Below are 12,857 nucleotides of genomic sequence, written 5' to 3' on the forward strand. Positions count from 1 at the left end.
GCAGGGCCATGTGTTGGAAGCAAGTACAAGAGGCCTATAAAAAGGTCTAATAATGGACAAAAATGGCATTCAGTAGTGACTATTGTTTTCACTTTCTGGTCTAATTAGTTTAATAACTTCATTGGAGTAGACACATGACCTGTTACTATAGCACTTATTACTATTAAAAAAAGTGTCACTATTTCCCCCCAACCACAGTGAATCAATCTAAATCATTAAACATGAGTTTTTAAAACAGAGGCTACAATGATGTATGAAAGCAACAGGATTTATAATCAGAGAAAATGTCTACTGAAGGATGAGAGGATGAATACTCTGCTTTTAAAAATTTCACTTTCAATTTTAAGAATGCTTTAAACTCTATGTTGTGAGAATAATTTAAAAATTCAAATTACACAGATCTATGCAGAATAAAATGTGAAAGTTTAAAAAAATACTCTTAGCCATTCTTATTTTTAAAATTTTATTTCATTATTATAATTTCTGATTTACACATACTAGTTGTACAAAGTTATGCTGTATAGTTTGGGACTGAAGATGATGCTGAGAAGACCTATTTTCAGTGTATGGACTGATCCACAGAAAGAACTGGGAAATTTCTGCTTCCATTTTTTTTTTTGCCTTTTTAAACTGCTTTATCAATGTCACAATATATAATCAACATCTTTTCATACAAGAGATAAAATGTCCCTGCTGAGATTTACAAACTGGGTCAAAAACATATTCAATTAGAAACTGGTAATGGGAGATCCACAAGAAACAAGTAACACCAAAAGATTTACAACAAAGGTATATCTTGAATATTTAAGTTTAGGAAGCAGGGGTTTCCTTACTAAGGGAAGGCAGAAGGATTCAGGGCATAAAGCGAAACTCATCACCATGGCCATGGTAAGGAGGGTCACGGCTAACTGCCCACAGACAATGACTCAACTGCTTTTCCCTCAGCTTTTCCATCAGATGTCTCACTTCCTCCCCAAATGTCTCTGTATTCTCTTTCCTCATCCTTGCCTGTGGCACTCCCAGCCTATACAAGGTATCCTATTTATACTGCAGAATGGGCTCCCTAACACGGAATTGCCGATAATTTCCTCTAGGCACACAGTGTTTACCATCTTCCAAAGGGAGGCCCATGGACTCCCCTTTATTAGCATCTTGCTCCTTTTCATCTTTTCCTTCATCCACATCCAGATTTTTTAGCACTTGTTCCTCTTTGGACTCTATTACTCCTGGACCTATCCTTGTGGTCTCCTCCTCCTCCTAATCCTCGCCACGAGGGGCACAGCCATGACATTTGGCCTCTCAGAACTTTTTCTGCACCAACAAGGGTGGGGCAGAGCTATGGTAAAAGCCGGCACTGGGGACAGGGCAGGTGTCTTCAAAGGGTGGAGGCCTCAGCACCCTCTGCTTCCATTTTTAAATCTTCCAAAGCAGAGTAGTTGGCAACTCAGTCAACCAGTCACTAGTGTTTAAATGAAATATGCCAGGGGTATCGTTTCAGTTACTCATTAAAGAAAAAACACAAATGGTGAAATCTGCCCCAAATGGAAAATGTAAGGAAGGAGCTCAAGACTAGGACTTTGACCAGTAATTATGAAACCAATTCCAGTGGTACATTTCAAATCAACTTTCCTGTTGGGTCTATGAAGGATGTAACATCTGATGCACAATTATGGGTTTAGCAAGTTACACTTGCAAGGTTCAGTTCCATTATTGTTCTACTCTGATGTTAATGCAATGGATTTTAAAGTCATTTACTCTTTAAATATTGTGATATGTGAAGCAAAGCCCAGTTGCTAGTCCTGTGAACAGTTCACCTTATGACTTTTTCACACGAACATGACACATCACAGTACAGTAGTTCCCTAGAGGTAGAAGGGATCATTGAATCTCTATTTTCAGCCAAGTCTAAAATTCTTTGCTTGTTTTAAGACCCTCATAATCTTGACTCTTTCTTCATCCTTCTCTTTTCCTAGTATCTTTCCTAGGAATATGTTATGTTCAGTCCTATTCTTTCTGTCTCTCCCATTTTAAATTATATCACCTTTTTAAAAATCTTTTTTAACCCAACATTTTACTCCTATATCTGTATTACAGCATGTCATGTGGAAAGTTTATAAAATGAGGTACAGTTATCTCTGTTCTGATGAGGAAACGTGACCAATGCATACCATGAATAAAATGAAATTGTAGTACAAGTAAAATCTGACATGTAAGTATAGTGAGGGAAAAAAAGACGTATAAATAATAAATCATATTATTAATATTAGTTATCTCTCAAGGAGAGTGATCTGGAGGAGCAAATTTACTTTTTTTTTTTTTGAGCGGTTTTTGCTATAGGGCACGTGCACTCGCCAGACAGAGAGAGACAGAGAGACAGAAAGCGAGAAATCACTCCCCAGGGAGATGGCCACGCCACAATCCCTTCTCCTCCGTACTCCTCTTGGGATCTTGGGCATGCACGCACACGCGCCCGGCATGAGTTTTAAGCCACCGGGTCAAGAACGCGAACCGCGATCGACTACGTGGGAGTCCAGTGACATAACCATTATGCTAACTACTGGTCCTGCAAATATACTTTTTAAAGAATTTATGTATTGTTTGAATTTTAAAAATTGTATCCACATATTATTATTATTATTTTGCCATCCTGCACGTGCGCACATCAGAGAAGTAGAGGGAGAGGGACAGGAAGAGGGCAAAAGCATCCCCATAATGAGGTGTAATAATACCATAATTACTTCTCCTACATTTTGCCCTCCTGTTAGGATTTGGACATATACACAAACATCCTGGTGTGTTTTCCAAGCTGCTGGGACCAAGATTTGAACCACAGTTGGCCATGTGGGATCCAGCTCTTAATGCACAGAGTTTAACCACTCATACTGGACCAGCCTGTGTGTATTATTTTTATGATCAGAATAAAAGCTTGTTAAAAAAGAATTTACAAATTGTACTTCCTTCACAAATCCTTCTTTGACAGCACAATCTTCACTAATACACTTCTTCCAAACTCCTACAGAACTTGCATCCCATGCCAGTAAGACTTTATATAAAGTTGTCTATTATTCCTATGTGTGTCTAGGTCATGGTTTCTTTCTTTATATTGTTTACAGTTTAACTCAGGACAGATGGATAATAATAATTCTGATATTCCTAGAAATGGGCTAAACACATTATCATTCCTCAGCCAACACATAAGAATTGGTTTAATCGTAGAAAGAACAGCACTGGGGATGTAAAAACCAACATCTATTTATTGACTTCTTATCTGGCACTGGCACTACACTCTCTACATGTAAGGATGATGAGGCATCAAGAGAGATTGGGAAGTGAAAAGAAGTGGAAGGAAATGCCAGAGATTTCTGAGAGAGAGAAAAAGAGAGAGAGAGTTTCTGAGCACTTCCTTTGTTTTCTATTGGGGGTAGGGTTACTGGCATGCGGCAGTTTTTATTATCACACCACCAGTGGCATACAGAGAGCAGAGAAAATGTTTTGACTTAGTAAGTGTCTCTATACCTTCCACTGGGACCAGGGATGAAAGAGAAAAGGAATCAATCTTTCTCAAAGGAGGTCCTCAAGATTCAGAGGCAATGCCCACCCACAGGATCACTATCCTTTTAAAGCTATAGACTTTCTTGCTTTGACTGAAATATATATGTGCTCATAAACAAACTCCTATCCCTTTCCCCAGGTCTTCCATCCTGCCTGGCTAACGTGAATCTATTATAGTTTAGCTAGAGTCTGACTTCTAAGTTTAGATTGCACAGGCTACTTCTATCCCAAAGTTCACTCATGGCAGTTTCTATTCTCTGAAGCCAGTAACCTCACATCCTGGGTTAAAATCATTATCACCATGTACTGCAGACAGACAAATGGTGAGATGAGAAATTTTGAACACTGACTGATAGGAAAATAGATTTTCAGTAAAGATATGGGAGAATCTGAGGTCAGGACAGAAAAGTCAGCTCAAGGACTTACTGTGGTGGAAGTTTCGATTCCCTATGAAGTTTTCATGCATTGTGAGAGGTGGTTATTCTAATGTCTAGGTCAGATAGACTTCCTTTTAACATCATTGGTATTGAGCTGTTTGTATCTTGGGATCAGAAATCTGTGCTCTCAGAAGTCTTGAAACTTAGACAGTAGCTTTTTTTCAGAGACTGGGCAGTAAGAACTTCCTTCTACACAGTCCCAGAAACTTCTGTTTCAAAATCTCAGTGTTTCCACTTTTTTTTTAAAATCAAAATTATAATTTCCTAACTTACATATAATTGTTGAACATATTTATGGGGTACAGTGTAGTGTTTCAAAGCACATGTACAGTGTGCAATGATCAAAACAAGGCTGAAATTATATTACCATCTCTAATATTTATTATTACCTTGTGCTGTACACATTTGCAATCCGCTCTCCTAGTTATTTTGAAATATGTATTGTATTGTCATCAATTCCTTTACTCTTCTGTGTTAATAGCACTCTATATCCTATTCTACTCATTTGCATAAACTTTTGGATCTGTTAAGGGAGTTCTCCCAATCCCCTCCTACCTCCTCCCTTTCCAGCTCCTGCTACACTGTTAGATTCTCCTTCTAAACAATTCAGTCTTTTTTATGTCTCTCCTGACTTTGGTGTGGTGAAACTTGGTATTCTAAGTTCTCCTAAGGGCTTAGTACTAGCCCTTGAGTCTCTCCCATTTGGGCGCATTCAACCATCACTGAATTTGGTAAGGATACTCAGCAAAACTCATTGGGCAAGGGTCTGACCCAGGTATAAGATATACTTTTTATTTTTATTTTTTTTATGATATCTCATAGAGAGTATCAGACCACCCCCTTCTCAGAGTAATCATTCTATTTGGTATAGAGAACTTTAAACACCCTCAACACTACAGGTTAGGATGGGAGCTCTGGAAGTAGAAGGTGATAACTTAAGGATGATCCTGTGTAGGCAAGGGGGGAAAAAAAGTGGGAATTTGTGGATTCTTGATCATACTTACGCTTGGAAAAAAGTTGAACTGTTAGTGTGGATAGACGAGGAGGAAATCAAAAGGGTCTTAAGAGGTAGAAATGGACAAGTGGGCAGAATACTCGATTTTACTTTAGAGCTCCATTTGCATCTTCTATGAGCTGTTTTCATGTTTCAAGCCAGACCTCTTAGTGTCAGTTGTATAGCATATGACCACCATATCATGTGGTGAGCATTTGTAAATCTCCATTGAGTTGTGTAGTCTCTGTCAAAGGGTTGCAGACATGGATGGAGACTGTTCTTTGATTATTTATTCTAGTCATCTTTAGCTTGGCTTATTGTTTTATTTTTTGATTTGAGATCCAACTATTAGTTCAGTAAATGATGAGTCATTGCTATGGAGAAACTGGATTTCAAACTAACAGTACACTTTTCTTAGAGTTTTGGAACTTCAGGGACCTGTGAAGACTGCCATGAAAGATTCCTTCAATGTTGATTGGCCTCTTGGGCTGATGTGTTGTTATAATTGTATAATTGATCATATTTTTCTTAGCAAAAAAATAAATTCAACTTTCCTTATTTGAGCTTCTTATTCTTAAATGAATCACAACTGACAGTACTATCAGTTTTCTTTACTTCCCACTGTGAGTTTTATTTATTATTTTTAGACCTGGCCATCTTTGAACAATATTTGACCTTTTTTCTGACATAAACTAGTTTTACTAGCAAATTTTTTCTTATTTTTTCAAAAATTATTCTTCTGTTTCTTACTTGCTTCTTATTACCTCCTGTGCTCAATCTTGTGTTTCTGCTGTTTCTTTCTGCATCCTGGATAATTGAATTCCATTATCTCTAGGACTTGCATTTCCCCTCAGTTTTCTTCAGAAAAATAATGACTTAGGTTAAGTAAAGCCACTATTTTGAATAAAATACAAAATAATTGACTTTTTTTGAAAGGCAAATTCAGCTAATTTAAAAAGCTAACCTTAACATTTAAAAAAATAGAATTCGTGTTTTTAAAGGTGAGGTTATTTTTATTGTACAACCTTGGGTTGGTCTTAGAGTACTTAATAATGAAACTGATATATGTGGAAATCTCAGTGTTTCCACTTTTTTTTTAAAATCAAAATTATAATTTCCTAACTTACATATAATTGTTGAACATATTTATGGGGTACAGTGTAGTGTTTCAAAGCACATGTACAGTGTGCAATGATCAAAACAAGGCTGAAATTATATTACCATCTCTAATATTTATTATTACCTTGTGCTGTACACATTTGCAATCCGCTCTCCTAGTTATTTTGAAATATGTATTGTATTGTCATCAATTCCTTTACTCTTCTGTGTTAATAGCACTCTATAACCTATTCTACTCATTTGCATAAACTTTTGGATCTGTTAAGGGAGTTCTCCCAATCCCCTCCTACCTCCTCCCTTTCCAGCTCCTGCTACACTGTTAGATTCTCCTTCTAAACAATTCAGTCTTTTTTATGTCTCTCCTGACTTTGGTGTGGTGAAACTTGGTATTCTAAGTTCTCCTAAGGGCTTAGTACTAGCCCTTGAGTCTCTCCCATTTGGGCGCATTCAACCATCACTGAATTTGGTAAGGATACTCAGCAAAACTCATTGGGCAAGGGTCTGACCCAGGTATAAGATATACTTTTTATTTTTATTTTTTTTATGATATCTCATAGAGAGTATCAGACCACCCCCTTCTCAGAGTAATCATTCTATTTGGTATAGAGAACTTTAAACACCCTCAACACTACAGGTTAGGATGGGAGCTCTGGAAGTAGAAGGTGATAACTTAAGGATGATCCTGTGTAGGCAAGGGGGGAAAAAAAGTGGGAATTTGTGGATTCTTGATCATATTTACCCTGGGAAAAAAGTTGAATTGTTAGTGTGGATAGACGAGGAGGAAATCAAACTTACGCTTGGAAAAAAGTTGAACTGTTAGTGTGGATAGACGAGGAGGAAATCAAAAGGGTCTTAAGAGGTAGAAATGGACAAGTGGGCAGAATACTCGATTTTACTTTAGAGCTCCATTTGCATCTTCTATGAGCTGTTTTCATGTTTCAAGCCAGACCTCTTAGTGTCAGTTGTATAGCATATGACCACCATATCATGTGGTGAGCATTTGTAAATCTCCATTGAGTTGTGTAGTCTCTGTCAAAGGGTTGCAGACATGGATGGAGACTGTTCTTTGATTATTTATTCTAGTCATCTTTAGCTTGGCTTATTGTTTTATGATTTGATTTGAGATCCAACAATTAGTTCAGTAAATGGTGAGTCATTGCTATGGAGAAACTGGATTTCAAACTAACAATACACTTTTCTTAGAGTTTTGGAACTTCAGGGACCTGTGAAGACTGCCATGAAAGATTCCTTCAATGTTGATTGACCTCTTGGGCTGATGTGTTGTTATAATTGTATAATTGATCATATTTTTCTTAGCAAAAAAATAAATTCAACTTTCCTTATTTGAGCTTCTTATTCTTAAATGAATCACAACTGACAGTACTATCAGTTTTCTTTACTTCCCACTGTGAGTTTTATTTATTATTTTTAGACCTGGCCATCTTTGAACAATATTTGACCTTTTTTCTGACATAAACTAGTTTTACTAGCAAATTTTTTCTTATTTTTTCAAAAATTATTCTTCTGTTTCTTACTTGCTTCTTATTACCTCCTGTGCTCAATCTTGTGTTTCTGCTGTTTCTTTCTGCATCCTGGATAATTGAATTCCATTATCTCTAGGACTTGCATTTCCCCTCAGTTTTCTTCAGAAAAATAATGACTTAGGTTAAGTAAAGCCACTATTTTGAATAAAATACAAAATAATTGACTTTTTTTGAAAGGCAAATTCAGCTAATTTGAAAAGCTAACCTTAACATTAAAAAAATAGAATTCGTGTTTTTAAAGGTGAGGTTATTTTTATTGCACAACCTTGGGTTGGTCTTAGAGTACTTAATAATGAAACTGATATATGTGGAAAATCAAAGATTTAGTGTTGCAGTATCCCAAAAGTTTGATGTAGCTGAATAAAAAATATAATTTTTTAAAGTTCCTTCACGGATGCCATTTCCTTATCCAACTTTATTCATTTCCATCTTCAGTTGCAAGTACATTCAACATTGGGTAATTTACTTCAACTCATGTATTGAGTGGAAGTACATATGTATTGAGTGAGTTTCTTTGGAGCACACATCAAATGTTCTTTGGTGAACTGGAAAAGACTCTAACCTTGGAATTAGGAGATCTGGGTTATAGACTTGGCCCTATAATTTACATGTAGACTACAGAACCCATTAGTATTCTTGGTTGTAAAAAGAGCAATCAACTCTGACTAATTAATCTAAAAGACTATTGAGAATTCTACAGAGTCAAAAAGAACAATTATGTCACAGAGAATTTGTTTAGGAGCTGAGAAATTTAGGGGATCTGGATAGCATAAATGAATCAACAGTCTTTTTTAGGGCATTGCCAGTAGAATGACCCAGGCCCACCTATTTTTAATTTGGTTATTACCTACCTTAGGATTCAGATTCCTGAGAGATAGGCTCTGATTGAGTTGGCTTGGTTTAATATGGTCAAATGTGGCAGGAGGCAGTGGTGAAAATCTTGATTTATAGTAGCAAAATGACCAAGTCATTATACAAAGGAGAAAAGGAAGTGCCAATATTAAATATGTGGGAAGCTAACTAAAACAACAGATACTCACTTCAGTCACTTCCTAACTATGTAAACATGAACAAATCATCTACTAGAAAAGGAGGTGCCAATATTAAATATGTGGGAAGGGATCTTGAGCTAACTAAAACAACAGATACTCACTTCAGTCACTTCCTAACTATGTAAACATGAACAAATCATCTACTCTGAGGCTAGATGATTTGTCCTATGAGAGAAAAAAAATCTGGCTTCTTCATGAAGATATTATTAATGAGATATCTATAAATGGGCTATCTCAATCAATTAAATAATATCTTTAAATTATAACGAAATATGAAAGTACACTGGAAATTGTGCAGAGTTCAGATAGAGGACTATTTGAATTTCATGCTATTCTTTTGTGTGTGTGTGTGTGTGTGTGTGTGTGTGTGTAATGAGGGAAAATATAGCTTTTTTGCAAAACACAAAGCAAGGAGAGTGAGCAGCTCATGCTAAAAAGACTTTGTTTCCCCACGGTGTTCCCCACATGCATTTTTAAGGGCAAAATTAGGGGTCAGGGATCCCAAGTACATGATCAGTTCAATGACTGGTTCAAGAGTGTGTCATTCTTTGAATGATATTACAAATTTTTAATTAATAACATGTAGCATTTTCACCAGTACTGCATCTTCTGGCACAAAATATGACTGTACCATGTATTTGTAGGTACTTTAAAATGCTTAAAATGTTTTAAAAGCATTGAATTACTTTGAGCTGGACCAGTCATTTATTGCTTAAGGGATCTGATCCCACCTGGCCAACTGCACAGTTCAAATCTTGGCCCTAGCAGCTTGAAAAACACAGTAGGTGTGTGTGTGTGTGTGTGTGTGTGTGTGTGTGTGTGTACACATGTATGCTCCAAATTTCAAAAGGATGGGTAAAGGGAGGAGAAGGAATTGTGGCATGGCTATACTACATTGTTGGGTGCTTTCTCCATCTCTCCTCTCTACCTGTCTCTCCGGCAAGTGTGCTCTCTGGCAGAAAAAAATGCATTTTTAAGTTTTTTTTTTTTAATATTACACCTTCATTTATTTTGTTATGCCTTAGGTTTTTTTTTTTAATAGGCATACAGTAGTAGATAAAGGTTTTGGTGTGTAAGTGAATTTTAATTTATTAAAACATTAATAAAAAGTACATAAATCACAGATATACAATACACTGAATTTTTCTCAGGTGAACACATTCATCTTGAGAACTAAAATTTTAGTAAAGCTATTATGGAAAATGGTATAGAGTTCCTGGAAAAAAAAAACTAACTAAAAAATAGAACTACCATTTGATTGAGTGATCCCCATACTATTTATATATCCAAAGGAAATGAAATTAGTAAGTGGAAGATCTATCTGTACTCCATTTTCATTGCAGCATTATTTTTATTTATTTATTTGATGTTTCATTATTATGATTATTGTTATGCATTAAATTGCTACGCATCATTTGGCTTGTAAAGAGAATTTAGCCAGCATGAAATACACCTTAGACCAGTCCTGTTGAGAATACTATACCTATCTTCATTAACAGGTAATAAACCATTTCTGTGTTCTACAATGTTTTGCCTCTCTTCTCTTTTTATTTTTTTCAGTTTCCTCCCCTATACTTTTCCCCTTTCCCACCCTCCTCCCACACTATCTCCAGTGTTCATAACTACTTTCAATGCTTTTTATGTCCTTCAGTCTTTCAGTCTCTACCATAGAGTGTGGACAGTTGGTATATATTAAATGGAGACATACAATGTCTCTCTTTCATAGCTTGGCTTGCTTCACTCAGCAATAAATCTTCCATATTCAACCACTTCTATTGAATGCCAGGGTCTTGTTTTTTTTATGGCTGAGTAGTATTCTATAGAGTATATGTGCCACACTTTTTTAATCCATTCATCTGTTCATGGACATTTTGGTTGTTTCCATATCTTAGCAATCATGAATAATCATTGCGGCATTAATAATAATAACCAAACTACAGAATCCAACTGTATTTATGAATGGATGAACAGGTAAAATTAAATGGGGTATAAAATAGGGGTCATCAGAAAATTTATGGAAAATACATATTATGAAAAATATGCATGGGTTTCAATTTTTTTGTACTATGATAGATTTGTTCTTTGATTATATTTTTCTATGAACTTTATTATTCTTATTATTTTACTTTTATCTACATTTATTTTATATACTGACATTATTCCTGTCATAAGTTTTTGTTTCTTCAGTTTCTTCTGGGATTTTTTAAAAGAATTATTTTACTTAATGTTATTTATTTATTTTAATATAACCATAGAGGGACAGAGTGAGTGAGAGAGGGAGAGAGAAAGAAAGAGAGGGAAGGTGAAAAAGCAAGCTGCCAAGTCCAGGACTCGAACAGTCATCAGCCATGTGGGAGTCCAGTGCCCTTAACTACCATGACACCTGCTGGCCCCTTTCTGAGATATCTTTTTATTCTGTGCAACTTCCTCTTCTGTTTTAGGAACAATTTTGCTCCTTTTCAATGAGGATCATCTCAATGTGGCACGGGGAGCTCATGTGTGGGTTAATCTGCCCATGAGCTCTCTATATCGAAAGGTGCATCGCCTCATGTATACAATGGAATTCATCCTTAAAAAAGAAGTAATTCCTGTCATTTGTAACATGGTCAAACATGGAGACAATTATGCTAATCAAAATAAACCAGACACAGAAAGACAAATGCCAGATGATCTCAGTCATATGTAGAATCTTAAAACAGTTTAATTCATAAAAGTCAAGAGTAAATATTGGTTACCAAGGCCTGGAGTAGTGGGCGTACAGAGAGTTACTCTGGGGAGATGATCAAAGAATACTAAAATTCAGTTAGATAGGTAGAATAAGTTCAAGATACCTATTGTACAATATGGTGACTGTAATCAGTAATATGTTTTACACTAGAAAAATGCTTTGGATAAATTTTAAGTGTTCTTACTATAGGGACAGTAATTATGTGAAGCAATGCATACATTAATTTGTGAAATGTAGCCATTCTACAATGTATATATATTTCTAAGCATCATATTGCACATGATAAATACATAGTTTTATTATTCAATTAAAAATAGCTTTTTAAATGAATATGAAACTAGGAATAAAAAAAGAACTAAAGCTTATTGTTACCTTGAAAGTTCCCCCTGTATCATCTTCCAGTCACTATTTCACTAAAGAAACACTGATCTTGATTTTATTACTATAGATTAATTTTGCCTATTTTTGACATTTATATTATTAGAAGCATGCCAAATTTATATTTTTTTGTTGCTATAGTATTTAGCTTTGTGTCTCAACATTGTTTGAAACATTCATCTATAAGGTTGCATGTATCAAATTCTCATTGCTATATAATGTGATTCTCCCACATACATTTCCATTCTTCTCCTGACATACAATTGCATTGATCCTGGTTAATTTTCATATAGTGTTACAAAGAACATTCTCATACATGTGTTTTGTACATATGCACTGGTATATCAAGAATGGAATTGCTGGGCCATGGACTGTCTTCCAAATAAAACAAGTAATATTTGAGAGTTCTAGCTGCTTCACAGCCTTCTCAACGTTTGATATTGTCAGTCTTTATAATAGCCATAATGATGTGTATGTAATTTTACTTCATGGTGTTTTTGCCTTTGTTTCCTTGACTATTAATATATTTTCTAAACAAAATATATTTATTGGTCATTTGTGTCATCTTTTTTACAGAGTGCTTTTTCAAATCTTTTAACTATTTTCATATTGGGTTATTTAAAACTTTTTATTATTTATTTATATATTTTAAATATGACACATTTAGGATATGTGAACAGTAGCCTCCTCTTATCCATGAGGGATGCTTTTTAAAAACCCCCACTGGATGCCTGAAAGCACAAATAGTATATACCATATTTTTTCCTAAACATACATATAATAATAAAGTTTAACTTATAACTTAGGCACAGTAAGAAATTCACAACAATAATAAAATAGAATAATTAAATTATAACAATTACTGTCACCACTACTCTTACTTTGGGTTCATTCTTGAGTAAAATAAAGGTTAATTGAACACAAGCACTGCAATTTTGTGATAGAGGTAGCACATACTGCCTGAATATCTTGGAGAAGGGGATGATTCAGATTTCCGATGGGTTGAAGCAGAATCTTACCCCAAGATTCTGCTTCAACCCATCGGAAATCTGA

At 35.4% G+C, this 12,857-nt stretch overlaps 1 pseudogene; it reads right to left on the reverse strand.

The window, feature by feature from the left end:
* Positions 1 to 852: 852 nt before the first annotated feature.
* The window catches only part of LOC102482839 (protein BEX2-like), a 35,568-nt pseudogene continuing 23,563 nt past the window's right edge, over positions 853 to 12,857 (reverse strand).

The sequence above is a fragment of the Tupaia chinensis genome, unplaced genomic scaffold (genome assembly GCF_000334495.1).
Source record: "Tupaia chinensis unplaced genomic scaffold, TupChi_1.0 Scaffold000399_1, whole genome shotgun sequence".
Lineage (NCBI taxonomy): Eukaryota > Metazoa > Chordata > Mammalia > Scandentia > Tupaiidae > Tupaia > Tupaia belangeri.